Source organism: Cupressus sempervirens, chromosome 5, assembly GCF_028749045.1.
Source record: "Cupressus sempervirens isolate cs-2001-9-10 chromosome 5, ASM2874904v1, whole genome shotgun sequence".
Taxonomy (NCBI): Eukaryota; Viridiplantae; Streptophyta; class Pinopsida; order Cupressales; family Cupressaceae; genus Cupressus; species Cupressus sempervirens.
Genome location: NC_143122.1, coordinates 326,242,268 through 326,257,813, shown reverse-complemented (window position 1 = coordinate 326,257,813; position 15,546 = coordinate 326,242,268). Strand labels below are relative to the sequence as shown.

The following is a 15,546-nucleotide window of genomic DNA, read 5'->3' as shown; positions in this document are numbered from 1 at the left end:
CTCACCTCCTCATGGATATTCTTCAAAAGTTCAGCAAAATCCTTTGTGTCGGCACTACTTATCTCCCCTTTATCCAACTGCCTTAATTCAAAAGCATTCTAGGACTACTCCCATATACAATCTGGAATGGTGATTTACTAATACTCTTATTGACAAAATTATTATATGCATAATTCTACTTGTGGTAAAATCGAATCCCAGCCTTTTAGCTTATCTCCAACCAAACATCTCAGCAAATTCCCCAAACTCTTATTCACCACCTCTATTTGTCCATGAAATTTGTGGATGATGTGATGAACTGAACTTCAAATCTGTCTTTAACTTCTTCCACAATGTACGCTAGAAATACACAACAAACTTGGTATCTCGATCTGAAACTATACTCTTTGGCAGACCATATAGTCTCACCACCTCTCTAAAAAACAACTCCGCCACATGAAAATCACTAGTCTTCTTGCAAAGAATGAAATGTGTCATCTTTGAAAAAATTTCAACCACCACAAATATCGAATCATGCCCTCGATGAGTCCTTGGTAAACCAAGAACAAAATCCATGCTGACATCCTCCCATGGCTTCTCTGGTACAAGTAATGGTTGATACAACCTTGTATTTTGTTTCACTCCTTTTGCCATCTAACATACTCTACAACTCGGTACAAACTTCTTGATATCTTGCTACAAATGTGGCCAGTAATAATTCTCAGCAACCAAAGCAATGGTTTTATCTCTACAAAAATGTTCAGCCAATCCTCCACTATGCTTCTCTTTAATGAGATTCTCTCTCATAGAACTTTTGGGAATGCACAACTAACTTCCCTTAAATAACATACCATCTTGGATTATGAAATCCGACCACTTTGTCCTATTAAGTGTAGTAGGTTTTGTACAAGCTTTCCAAGCTTCACCAAAATCAAGATCTTTTGGATACAAATTCTTGAGTTCTGTGAACCCAAAAACCTCAATCTGCATTTCTATCAGCAAAATTTGTCTTCTACTAAGAGCATCTGCAACCATGTTAGACTTCTCACTTCTATGTTTCAAAATGTATAACTCTGTAAAAACTCAACCCACTTTAAATCCTTTGATTCAATTTTCCTTGACTATTCAAATATTGCAAAGCTTGATGATCAATATACAAAACACTCCTTAGGAAGAAGATAGTGTCTCCACTTCTTTAATGCTTGAACTAGGGCATAAAATTCCTGATCATAAACAAAATATTTTCTTTTGGAATCAAGTCCATCTAGTGACTGATCTTCCTCACTAGTGGTAATCCATCAGGTACATTATCTAATACATATCTAGGAACTCCTCCAACAAATCTGCAACTTCTACAAGTACTTCCTCTACTTCTTTACCATCTTTTGGAGTTATTGCAAAGCACACATGCTCTTGCCTCATACCCTCTAGGAACTTCTTTCCATCAACAAAGCATACCCTAGCAACACTACATATAGGTTCATCTATATCTTTCAATGGATTTAGCTTATGTTTCACCTCATCCTTTGTCAAAGTGTAGGAATTTGCATGCCCATCATGTACAACATGTCTATCAAACTGCCATAGCCTACCTGTAACAACCACTTTTCCTAGGTCTTAAATTAACAACTAATATACTCAAAGAAATACAGTTATTACTTCATTTTCATAGGAAGTCTGTTAAATTAGTTTCATTCATATTTAAGAGATTGACAGTTAAAATCAGTTAAACAAAATTTCGTAACTAAGAACTTAAAACACTATCAAAGAATTTACTATAGAAAATTAAATCCACATACCATGGAACTTGAACCGAGAAATCATTGTTGTGATGTTTCTACAATCACCCAGATTAGTCCACAAATACTACTATAACAATATCATATAACGACTACCATTCAATACCGCTATATCAAAATCAAATGACAATTACTATTAAATACCAGTATATAAAATTAGGGTATCACATACCATTGTATCAATTAGGGCATTGGTTACCATTGGATCATTTAGGGCTTCAAATACCACTGTATCACTTAGGGCTTCAATTATCACTAGATCATTTAGGGCATCAGATAACACTGTATCAATTAGGGCTTCAGATACCACTGAATCAATTAGGGCTTCAAATACCAATGTATCATTTAGGGCTTTGGATACCACTGTATCATTCCTTTCCTTCCAATTGCTTAACTTAGTCTTGCATATACATCATAAAAGCAAATTTACCCGTTTCCAACAATTGTTTGAATGTATAGCTTATCTTTGTCCCCCAAGTTATTGGAAGTGCAACAGACAAAGATAAGCTATACATTCAAACATTTGTTGGAAACGAGTAAATTTGCTTTTATGATGGATATGCAAGACTAAGTTAAGCAATCGGAAGGAAAGGGATGATACAGTGGTATCTGAAGCCCTAATTGATTCAGTGGTATCTAAAGCCCTAATTGATTTAGTGGTATCTAAAGCCCTGATTGATTCAGTGGTATTTGAAGCCCTAATTGATACAGTGGTATCTAATGCCCTAAATGATCTAGTGGTAATTGAAGCCCTAAGTGATACAGTGGTATCTAAAGCCCTAAATGATCCAATGGTAATCGATGCCCTAAGTGATATAGTGGTATGTGATGCCCTAATTTTATATAGTGGTATTTAATAGTAATTGTCATTTGACTTTGATATAGAGGTATTGAATGGTAGTCGTTATATGATATTGTTATAGTAGTATTTGTGGACTAATTTACGTGATTACATCCCTAAAATGATTTCTCAATTCAAGTTCCATGGTATGTGGATTTAAATTTCTATAGTAAATTCCTTGATGGTGTTTTAAGTTCTTAGTTTAAAAAATTTATTTCACTAGTTTTAACCGTCAATCTCTTTCATATGAACGAAACTAATTTAACTAACTTCCTATGAAAATGAAGTAATCACTGTATTTCTTTGAGTATGTTAGTTGTTAATTTAAGACCCGAGAAAAGTGGTTGTTACACTACCCAACACCATATGACATATGTCCATAGGTATGATATCACACAACACCTCATCCTAATAGCTTCCAATCTTGAACTTCACTACGCATTGCTCATTCTTGTGGTCATCCTGCACCCAGGCAATACGGTATGGACGCGAGTGTTTTTGCCTCTTCAGTTTTAACTTTGTGACCATTTTTTTGACACCAGATTGTCAGTACTTCCACCATCAATGATCACATCACAACACTTATCTTCACATTTGCACCTTGTGCAAAAACAAGCTCCTCCTTTGATGAGGTTCATTCTCACCACTCGGCAGGACTCTTTTATTAACTAGGATTTCTCCTTTTTCAACATCTTCAGAATGCGATGATTTGGCATTTTCATCAACATGCACAACTCTGGTCTGGCCTTTTGTTCTTCTATTAGTCCTTCCTTGGCATTGGGAACATTCAAATGCTCTATGCCCTTCTTCTCCACAGTGAAAACATTTTTCAAGAAAACCTCCTCTTCCAAATCCTTTCCCTCTACCTCTTCCTCTCTAATCTCTATTGTTCTGATCATGGAAGCGATTGGAATTGTTTCCCCTCTAGTTCTAACTACTCTGTTGGCCTCATCCTTGTTCTTTTGATCATCATTTCGACCTCCATGGGACCGTTCGCCATATCTTCCACTACGCCATCTTCCACTATTCTTGTTATCAAACTTCTTGTTAAGCTTTTTCTCAACTCTTAGGGCAAACTCGTATGCCTCTTCAATATTGTTCATTTGGACCAAACTCAACTCATCCTGAATGCTTGGCTTCAACCCATTAAGATAATAAGGAACTTTCTCCTTGTCAACTTTTTCATGGCCTATTCTAATGAGAACTCGATATAACTCTTCGGTATACTCTTGAACAGATCTTCCCGCTTGCTTCACCCCTTGCATTTTCTTCAGCAGATCAAGCTCATAGTCCACGAGAATGAATTGTTGCTTCAATTTAGCTATCATGCAGTCCCATCTTGTGATTTTGTCCTTCCTTCTTCTATTTCATTCCAACTAAATCTCTTGCCACTAGATCTTCACATGACCCTTCAGTTTGGCCGTTGCAAACTTGACCCTATCAAGATCCTCAATATCTTCATACTCACAATATTCCTCCAATTCATTGATCCAATCAATCAACTCCTCTAGGTTAAGATCTGCTGAAAATGTGAGAACCTCAAACTTAGGTCTTTTATCAATCTTGGAAATGGCCCTAAAAAGTCTCTCTTCTTCTTGGCTTAGAACTACCTCTTCTTCAACATATTCTTCTTCTCCTTCATCCTCACTTTTGTCTCTTAAGGAAAGATTTATTCCTCTGTGCATTTGTTCTTCCAATGCTTGCATTTGTCTCTATTGGGCTCTAAAACCCTCAGGTGTAACACTTATTGCTTTTCCACCATGCTCTCTTCATGGAGGCATTTTCGAGCTTCCGTTGAAACCCTAGTGTAAACTGCCTCACAACCAATGATCTGTCTACACACTCAACCCAAACTATGGTCCTGGTGCAACTGCCTCATAGTCAGTGATTTGTTTACACACTCAAAAACTAGGCTCTGATACCACTTGATGATAGGTGCTCCCCTTAATACCATAAACAATAACAGAAATAAAGAAATAACAATAATTGGCAAGAACTGAATATGGGCTTTTTATCACCACAAATGCGAAATTATAGAGTTTTGAAATACAATATGCAAACCCACATGGACAATTTCTTTACAATACTCTTCAACATAGAGCCACAAAGTACCACCCAGCACTATCTAAACATCACTACGGGCCTTCATTATATAGGCAACTTTTCACCTCCCGGGAAGGTTCTAGACACTAATTCTAGCGCTTGAGGCTGACAAAACCCCAATTAAAATTTATTTCTTACATTATTACATAGGGTCAGCCCTAATTATATTTTTAGGTACCCCAACTTCCGAAGGCCATAACTTTCAAACCATACATCTGATTTTCAACTATTTAGTACTTTTTGGAATCTTTGGCCCCTGAACTATAGCGCTTGACATGCGTAAGTGCCAGTCAACCTAGGAACGACCTCATTCATTCCAAAGCCTCTAAGGCCTTCAGATCTGAGCTCAAAGGTTTCGTACCCAAAAACCTCAATAATTTCTTCATTACATATGGTATGACAATGTAGCTCCACTGGCAGGCTGATATGACTAAGGTGAACCTCCACGTGTGAAATCAGAACATTCCATAATCGTGTGACCCACTTACTAAAAATAATAAGTTTCCATAAATAGTAACTCTGTACTGAATAGCCCTTATTGAAAATGACAAAACATAAATATTTTTAGGAGATGCAAGATTTCCTTTACACCCAAGATTCTCCTACATCAACTTGTTTTAATGATTAGCTACATTTTATTTTTATTTGTTACATTGCAATGTAGTCTGTGTAAACATAGATGCCCAAGGCACTTCCATGAGATCATATTCAAAGATATTGGAGTAATTGCCATGCCTTTGTAAGGTCTTTAATTATTTTATTATTTTCTTTAAACATGCAATAGCCAATTGGTACGTTGTGATTGGCACAAGATCATGTTGATACAAATTGACTCATATTCTAGACAGCAACAAGTAAAATAAATTAGAAGCACCCCTTCCAAAGCCAAAATTGGACATACCCAAAGGTGACCACCAGCCAAGCCAAAAATGCTCATGCGCAAATGGAGTTACCCTATTAAGGAGAAACTTCTAAGCAACATCCAAAACAACCCTTTTACTATAATTATTAACTAGCACTTCCATCAAATTGTGCAAGGTTTTAGCTGATTTCATTATGAGTTTCTATGTTCTTATCCAAAAGTGAGCTTCAATTCTTTTACTACCTTAATCATATGTACTCTCTCTCTCTCTCTCTCTCTCTCTCTCGACTTAATCATATGAATTAAGCTGTATTTTTAAGTGAGATTGACAGAAGCAGATCCAGAACCACCTTGCAATGGAGAGATTTGCCAGAAACATTGGAGACACAGTCCTGCCAAAAATACCTCCAATTATATACATCTCCTCCTCTTCCTCTTCTTCTTGGTCTTTTTCATCTTTGTCTTCTTTGTTTCTTCTTTTCCTTTTCCCTCCTATCCTTTTAGTTCCGCTTCTTCTTCTCCCCCTCCTTATCCTCCTTCTCTTCTTCCTCTATTTTGTCCTTTCCTTCTTCGGTTTCACCTTTTGCCCCTACTACTTCTGCTGCTCTTCTTTTTCTTTTTCTACTTATTTTCCTCTATTTCTTGTTCCCTTTGCTTCTGCCCCCCCTCCTTTTTCACCTCCTTTTCCTCATCCCAATTGTCCTCCTACTTTATCTTCTTTCTCCTCATCTTCTCCTCCTGCACCTCTTTTTCATCTTTATCTACTTTTTCTTCTCTTCCTTCACCTCCTTGTTCGTTGTCTTCTTTAAGCTTCACTATGTCTCCTTCTCCTCTACCTCATTTCCTTCTCAATCTTCTCCTATTCATATTTCATCTTCTTTAATAAAAGTTGCATCTAACCATATCTTTATGGTAGGATGATATATTAAACATATTTGATAATTGTTTAATAATAAAACAATTGAAGCCTCAATAATTTTCCTTTATACATATTATTTAATATATATAAGCTAGTTACCTTCTACTTTGTGTGATACTGTTTCCTTTATACATATTATTTAATATATATAAGCTAGTTACCTTCTACTTTGTCTAAAAGTATCACATTTTTTTAATAATATCTCATTTTAGTATATTCAATTCCAAATTTATAATAGAATAGTCTATATATAAAAAATAAATGTTATATATCATTTTAAATGATCATAAAAAAATTCAAAATATACATTTAATTTGTAAAATAGAAAATATATATTTTTGGTATAATTCAATTCCAATTTCACAATATAATATTCTATATATAAAAACTATATATTATATATTATTTTAAATAATCATAAAAGAAATTCAAAATAACTATATATTTAATTTGTAAAATAGAAAAATATATATATGTATTTTTTATTATTTTTGATCTGTAAGAGGCCGAAACCAAGATTAATTATTATGTGTATTAAATAATAATAATTATTTATTTACTTAACTTGAGTAGGTTTGAACACAAGACCTCCTAAATAAGTGGGTCACAACTTAACGTTGTATTGTAGGCTCTTGCCTATATATATCATATATTTTTAAATGCATATATATTTAAATTTATGATTTAATAGAAATCTATATTTTAGAAAATATAACAATTTACAATTTTAAAATGCACATTCTAAAATTAAGATGAAGAAATTTGAAACTTATACAATTACTTATAACCTTTAGAAGATCTAAGCAAATAAAAAATTTTATATTAAAAAAATCCAACGCACACTGCTAAAAGATGTCGAGGCAGTCCAACTACAATGAAAATATATTTCCATTGCCAAGCAGGGAACGTCACAATGGCGTACATCGGGAGAATTGCATTTCATCTTCCACACGAGACAATGCTATAATTTTTCTGCCAGTAATTTACTTGAGATGATTTGAGTATGTTATCTGCTACTCGTTGCTAAAATCACTAGTATATTTTTAGCTTTTCCAACAATGCCAAAAAATATAACCAACTCTATACAGATGAATGAATATATTTTTAAGATATCTTCTCCGGTAAATCACAACTGAGGAAAAGAAAGAGACCATTTCAAACAAAACGAGTTTTTGAAATACAGTACTTCCAAAATCATTTAGGGAGAAAAAACGATTGAGCCATATAAAATGAGGAAGATAAAATATAAGATTTAGGAGGAAGATAATGGTAAGGTAAAGAGAAATAGTTCAGAAATTGATAGCAAACTGAAGAGAACCATATAAACCGAATTAAACTCCATTTTGACATTGCATTAATTTGTCTAGTGGGAGTAGGCGAGTAAATGGGGCCGACGCTTGCCGACAAAACTTGCTTGCTACATAGAGAGCCCTAAAACTTTATTTACCCTTTTAGTTCTGTCGGAGCTGCTCATTAATGCTTTTCGAGGAAGCTCCGAGGATTCTTCGAGAAGCATGTTGAGCATTCCTAGATCATTTTGTAGCCATTAGAAGGTGATTTCATACTATAATTTTAAATGAAGATAAATGCAAATAAGTATGCATTGAATAAATCAAAACAAGGTGCTCTTCAAATAGAAAATAATGATATTACAAATGGAAAAAACAATAAGGAAGGACTAAGAAGAAGTTGTATTGTAGAAGGCATTCGAAAAAGGCATCAGACCAGAGCATGGACATCCATCAAAATTCATAGGTAAGCAATTTTTTTTGTAGACGTTACAGGTGAACTTCCCTCTAAATAACTCTACTGCTATAAATGTGAGCCTCGTAAAAATATGCCCCAAGCATCCTTTATATATAGGAGATGATTTCCACAGCTAGTCAAATTGTGATGTGAATATCAGGATTTAACTGTGTGATTTTGAGTCAAACTCGATGACCCATGTTTCATGAGTAGTGATTCAACATGAATCCATCTCTCATGAGAATAAATGGAACACTTAGCACTCATTGGATCTAGGTGATGCTCACAGGGGTGAAGCACCGGGACTTCCCGGGAGGTCACCCATCCCAGTACTACTCCAGCCTGAGCGCGCTTAACTACGGAGTTTCCTCCACAGTTAAACCCAAAGCTTGCAACCCCATTTGCAAAACCTTCACCAAGTGTTGTGCCTTATGAACCATTCATTAGAAAGCCCCTTAAGCTCATCAATTGATAAGTAGGAGATGATTTCCACAGCTAGTCAAATTGTGATGTGAATATCAGGATTTAACTGTGTGATTTAACTGTGTGAATATCAGGATTTCCACAGCTACTCATGTTGAATCACTACTCATGAAACATGGGTCATCGAGTTTGACTCAAAATCACACAGTTAAATCCTGATATTCACATCACAATTTGACTAGCTGTGGAAATCATCTCCTGCTTATCAATTGATGAGCTTAAGGGGCTTTCTAATGAATGGTTCATAAGGCACAACACTTGGTGAAGGTTTTGCAAATGGGGTTGCAAGCTTTGGGTTTAACTGTGGAGGAAACTCCGTAGTTAAGCGCGCTCAGGCTGGAGTAGTACTGGGATGGGTGACCTCCAGGGAAGTCCCGGTGCTTCACCCCTGTGAGCATCACCTAGATCCAATGAGTGCTAAGTGTTCCATTTATTCTCATGAGAGATGGATTCATGTTGAATCACTACTCATGAAACATGGGTCATCGAGTTTGACTCAAAATCACACAGTTAAATCCTGATATTCACATCACAATCCTTTATATACTTTAGTCAGGGCGGTCCTAGAAAGCAACTATGTGTCTGAGACGAGTCTGAAGCAAGGTGCTCTATGGCAGCCTGGACGAATGAGGACAAGCCAATGTAGAAGCTCCGTGGCAGGTTGTGGAACAGACGGGTTGCTCCAATCGACTCGCTAGCAATGCCACCATAGCAGCTCCACGGCAGGTAACTCTTTCTTTTCAGAACTTGGACCATACGTAGCCGAAGCTCTCTATCGGACCGAAAACTAAGTCATTTCATAGTATGAATATGTGTTGTTTGATCATTGTTCAATGCCAAATGCAAAGATAAACATTAAATATCCGCTTATTAATCTATGTTCATGATTGTAAAGAAAATCATAAATTGAATTACTAAATTGCAAAACATAGAGTAGTTCATCAAATAATAAAGTTTGAAACATAATGATAAATGACAAGTGTTTAATAGTTTATCAATAATCAAAGTATCAAATGCCCTTCAAGAGTCAGATGGGTCATCAAACAATGAGGATCAACGGCTTCATCACCGGCTGCAACTATATCTACATCCTCATCATTGGAACAAACAATCTCTATGACTTTTTCTTACAACTTGCAAAATGGGCACACCAAAATGAGAGATTAAATTAGTGAAATATTTTTTTATTGGCTCCTTTTAGAGTTACATCAAGAAAATGATTTTTAAAAACATTATTTTAAGTTGTTTTATTTCAGTTTTTGGACCCTACTATGGGTCCCCCTGGGTTCGCCCAGGTTTGTGCTAATAAGGACCTGGACGGACCCACAGTCCGAAATCTGGACCCTACCTGAACCTGCAACGAACATGGACACGAATCCAGTAACATAGATCATAACATTCTTAATTAATTAATAATTACAATAAATGAGTCACTTATGGTGATGCATAGGCGATGCATAGGCAATGGTCTATTTGGGGGGCTCAAAAAGGTAAACATGCACTAAAAAGGGAAAAAATAAAGAAATAAATAAGCTTTCACCCACAACAAAAATTCTTTAAGTCTGATTTGCCGGCCCAGCACCCTAGTTTGGACAGGTTTCGAACCAGGTCATGGTTCAAGTCCAGTTCCCCTGTGGGTTCAGACAGGGTTCAAACCCAAGCAAGCTGGTTTGTCCAATCCGAACCCAGGTCAAAACAGGGCAGGCAAACATAGCAGACCAATGGCAAACCAGGTACATTTCTGCTGAGAAACATTTTATACTTTAGCGCAGGAAACAATAATTACAGAATTTGAATAAGATCTTTAACATTACAAAACAAAATTTGTTTAAGTTCAGATATTTATCACATCAAATAAAACTAGCCCTCAAGATTTTTTCCAGGAAGTCTTTTACATCTAATTGTTGATAATGACCCCTGTTAATCACAAGCTCTCTAGAGTGATAAATTATATTTTGACTATTAAACAATATCTTCATTGGGTGAAGGGAGATTCAGGCTACTTTTCCAACATTTTTCAAGTAGGATGTTTATTACAAACAAACATGCTCTCTGTGCAAAGAAAAAAGTATTACACATAAAGTGAGAATGTTGTTGGTGTAGCTGATCCCATTAGCATTGGCAAAGTTTGTGAATCAACTAATGCCCCTGATGAAGAAGAAGAAGAAAATCAAGACAAAGATTTGGATAATCCATTAAGGGCCCGTTTGGTTGCTGGAATACAACCGGAATAGAAATAGCAAATTAGAATATGATTTGTATTCTTTGTTTAGTGCGTGGAATAGGAATAGGGAATAGGAATACGTATTCTCATTTTAGCCTCAAAATGAGCTTTTGTCCATTCCAAAAAATACCTGTAATTGGAATTGCTATTCTTGCATTCATTTTAACTTTCTCAAATTTGATTAAATTTCAAATCCGCTTTGACCTAGGGTGAGTGCTGGAACTTTGTCTTCAATATTTTCAAATATTTCAGCGATTTTCCAATGGCGCCGGTTGCATCTACAAAAATATTTTCAAATGGCGCCGATTGCAAGTTAACCCTATTCCAATTTAAGCTTGCATAACCAAACAAGGGATAAACAAGATTGGATTGCATTTTTCCATTCCTATTCTTCATTCTCCATTCTCATTCAAATTTTCTATTCTAATCCTCAATTCCTACACTTGCAACCAAACAAGCCCTTAAAGGATTGAAACTTAGTATTGATGATACTTGTACTCTCAATCTTACCATTTTAATGTTAATATGATGCTATGATTACAAATTTATGGTGTTTTCGTTGTTTTTATGATACTGTGCAAAATTTTACTCTTAATTCATGTGTCTAGGCTGCATATGTATGCATGTATATATAAGTGTGTCTGAGTGTGTGTATAATTTTTACATGTTTTTGTACTAACAAACCCAAACCCCATTTCAAAATTTGCTCTGCTAGCGAAACGGTTCTTCAACCCCGAACTTGAACCCAAAACCGAACCGGCAACTTAGCAAACAATGCAGAAATTTTAATTTTTTAAATGCCTACTTTACCAAAAATAGATCTAATGCTAAAGAAATGCATAGAAGACTCAATACTTAAATCCAGATTTCGCAACATAGCGTGAACCTGCATTTAGGGTTTAAACCGGCCCTGCCCTCATCCTGTTGAAAAGGCAGATATTGCATCTCACTAAATAAACAATATTTCAACGTGGGACATTGCACATTACAACCGTGATATAATTGACAATTTAGAATATAATAGTAAGAGAGTTTCAACAATTCATGAGAATTTTTCAATTATTGCTTCTGGAATCGATTGTGTAAGAGTTTTTTCATCAACGTTTCGGATCTTGGAATCTCATATTTCATTTTCTCCTTTTGCTTTCTCTCTTTCATCTTGATGATAGATCATGGAGTGTGATCCAAAACATTGATGTCAAACCTCTTAACACAGTCGATTCCGAAAGCAATAATTGAAAAATTTAGAATATCTTAACTTCATCCATAAACCAGCTCTTACGACTCATGTGGCAGCTAGAAGTATAGAACTCATATCTGTAATTGCTAACAGAAAAATAACCATATTAAAACCTGCATTTACCCTGCTCTGCCCTCATCCTGTTGAGGATGTAGAATATCTCAACTTCATGCAAAACCCAGCTCTTAAAAAATCACGAGCCAGCTAGAAGTCTAGAGCTCATCTCTGCAATTCCAAACACAACCAGAATCAACTTAACCAAACGCAAAACTAGTAATGTTGGAAATTCAGACTGTTTTAACATCGTGTATAGTCTGCCACACCCTTCACGATATTGAGAATCCATTAACCATCCAAAACCAAACCTGCAATTTCCAACGCAGACCAGATCTTTGCTCAACCAAGACGACCTAAGTCTGCATTACGCCTACCCAGCCTAAAACCAAATTAAACCTGCACAGCATTAGTACTCTTAAGCATGCATCATGTTTGAACGGCAGACATTACCCTCCACGACCATAATTCAGTTGAAAACCAGATATATATATACCTCTACCGCTGGCCTAGCTCCTTCTAGTCTGGAAGAGACAGCCACTAAATAACGTAAACACAGATATAAAACTAAGAACAGGGCAAGGCCTCCCTAATTCATGAAACCCAAAATAAAAAAATGAGCATGGGCAATAGCGCAAAATAACAAGCAACTACAAATATTAAAAGAACTTATAAACTACCCCTAATTACAGCACAATCAATCCACATTTTTGTTTTTCTTATGATTCTCAATGAAAGTTGACAGAAAATGGCAAATGCAGATGCACTGAGTACATAATTTAATTTTTCCGATTCCCAATTTAAGTTCATAGCCAAAAATAATAAAGTTCACCCAAAAGCGGGATAGTTGAAGCGAACTCTTATTATCTCGGCAAGCCCTAAAGAAAGCCAATTGCCAGTTAGCTGTCCTCAAATGAACAAGACACAAAAACAGACATAATTCGTGGTAGGGTGGCATTCAAAAGAATCATACACAACAGGCACAAAAAGCTCTAATTCCTCGTTTTAGTATCCTAAAACTACAAGGCACATTATAAAGACACAATTCACAGCGGCGTTCCTTCCGAAATACAAGCCAGATAATCAGACTTCAACAGAGATGGCAAAATTCAAACAACAAACAAACAAACAAATGAACTTATCAATTACAGAAGGCCACAACGTACCACTCCCAGAAGATCAGACTAAAGTATCAACTGCAAAATTTGACAAAACAACAAACCCATAAATTTATAATTTAACGAAAAGCGCAGCTTACTAGTTACAGCAGGCGCATTTGTCTGCATGGGTTCGCCATCTGGTTTAGCCAAGAGGGCATCAAGAGCAACATCTGCAGCAGCATTTTCAGCTTCTTTCAAAGTCCTGGAGCGTCCAGGACTATGGAAGGTGAGCCCACAGAAACTAACAGACGCCAAGAATTGAGGAGCATTTTCTGCGCCATCTTTGGAAAATAAAAATGCGGGCAAACTTGTATACTTCTCCTGCACTATTTCTTCTAGCTTGTTTTTAGATAGCATCTTCACAATCTCTTCAAATCAGAAAAATATATGAACCAGCAACACAGCTAGTACAGTTTGTTTATCTCCTCCGTTTCTTTTCTCGAATGTGGGTGTGTGCAGCCAAAGCGCATGCATCGAAGTTAAAAACATGGAAAAGGATTCCCTCTTTCATGTTGGTTTGTTACGTGGCAAAGCAATAATGAAAGTTGCGGGCATTAAGGGAAGGTAAGAGAGAGAAATCTCGGCAGAAAGCTACCTCGCCATTTTTGCCACTCCCATCGTACACTTCAAATATGTACCAATTAAAAACATACACTGAGTGCATTTTGGAGTACTAATAATTTTATGGAAAAATATGTTTGTATCGAGAGAAGCGCAGCATAATGCGTACTGGGTTAGCTTAGTGGTGGAGAACTTGTACTCTTGAAAGAGAGGTCACAAGTTCAAATCCCACTGGGGGGTAGGGTATGTACGCCTCGTTTGTAGCGCCAAGCGTCTCTCGAAAAAGAGTACGAGGTAGTCCCATATCACTGTCACCATATGTAAACCCAAAAACTATGGCATAGTGTCGTGGACTATAAAACCTCCTCTCCTCTCTCTCTCTCTGGGCAAGTGTGGAGATCTTGTTATCACGCGAAGAGTGCGGTGAGGTTTGGAAGGCATAGGTAATCTAGTTCCTTGAGCAGCTCCATGGTTTGAATAGTAGTTGGTTTATACACCTTGATGAAAATTGAACATAGTGAACGCTAAATAGGAAAAATAAAGGTGGGAGGGGGGATTTTCAAATTTGTTAATAAAAATTTGTTTCTCAATTGATGTAAATTAAAATATGATGAATATATGATTGTAATGGTGTCTTTCATAAATTCAATGTGTATAATGTATGTTATCTTCTTTGTTCAAATTATCTTGAATTCATTTGTCCTCCTTGATATATGTCAATCTTTTGAAATTGAATAATATTGAAAACAATACTCTTCAATTATACACGTCTATAGAATGATATTGTGAGGCTATATTCTTTCTAGAATATCAATTGAAGCATGTAATATGAATGATTTCTTCTTGTGATCCAATGATTTCTCCATGATCAGAATGATTGCATTAAATATCATTAAACACAAAGACAAAGTAATATATCATGCAAACATATAAGTGAAGTACCCAATCCTAGATGGGTTGGGAAGTGCTAAAGGATTTCTCGAAGAGGTGGAAAATTATGTGAAGGGCGAAGATAACAATTGGAAAGAAGGAATGAAGGTTTCAAAATGTGAACTAAGACTTAAATATCAATGATCTACAAGAAGACGAAGGACACAAAATAAGGTTTTGATATGTGTTGTATTTGGCTTCTTTTTGTTATAATTAATATCTAGTTAAATGCAGTTTTAATAATATGGTATAAGTGGCTCGAGTCAACATTTTATCAATAAACATTGGCCATTTTGAAAGGCAGTTTGTATTTGTCTTAATGAATGCCTCTCTAGTAAGGTAGTTGAGGTGTGAAAAAATGATGTCATTACTCTGAATAGGGGACAAGAGGGTTGTTGAAGAGGTGCTTGATTTTTCGTTCGTGAATATTGGGCATTTTGTGATATAAGTTGTGTTCTTTTACCTGTTGATACAATGAATTGATGCATGTAGGGTAGGGTCTAAATGTGGTAGTGCTTGGTGAAAAATATAATTTGGTATTGTAAATTTTTTTATGAAATTAATACAAATAGGGGGAAAAAATACTATTGATAAAATATGTTTTCTTAAAAATGCATATCATGCAAACCTGTGTTAAGTATACCA

The 15,546-nt window shown here is 35.8% G+C and overlaps 1 protein-coding gene across 2 annotated transcripts in view; it reads right to left on the bottom strand.

The window, feature by feature from the left end:
- The window catches only part of LOC149555994 (uncharacterized), a 72,146-nt gene extending 58,281 nt beyond the window's left edge, over positions 1-13,865 (bottom strand). The window contains exon 1 of one of the 2 annotated variants that reach the window (XM_089830107.1): positions 13,509-13,865. The gene's annotated coding sequence lies outside the window, so the exon portion shown is untranslated. The remainder of the gene's footprint in view (positions 1-13,508) is intronic. The other variant, XM_089830109.1, reaches the window with a different exon arrangement.
- Positions 13,866-15,546: the final 1,681 nt, after the last annotated feature.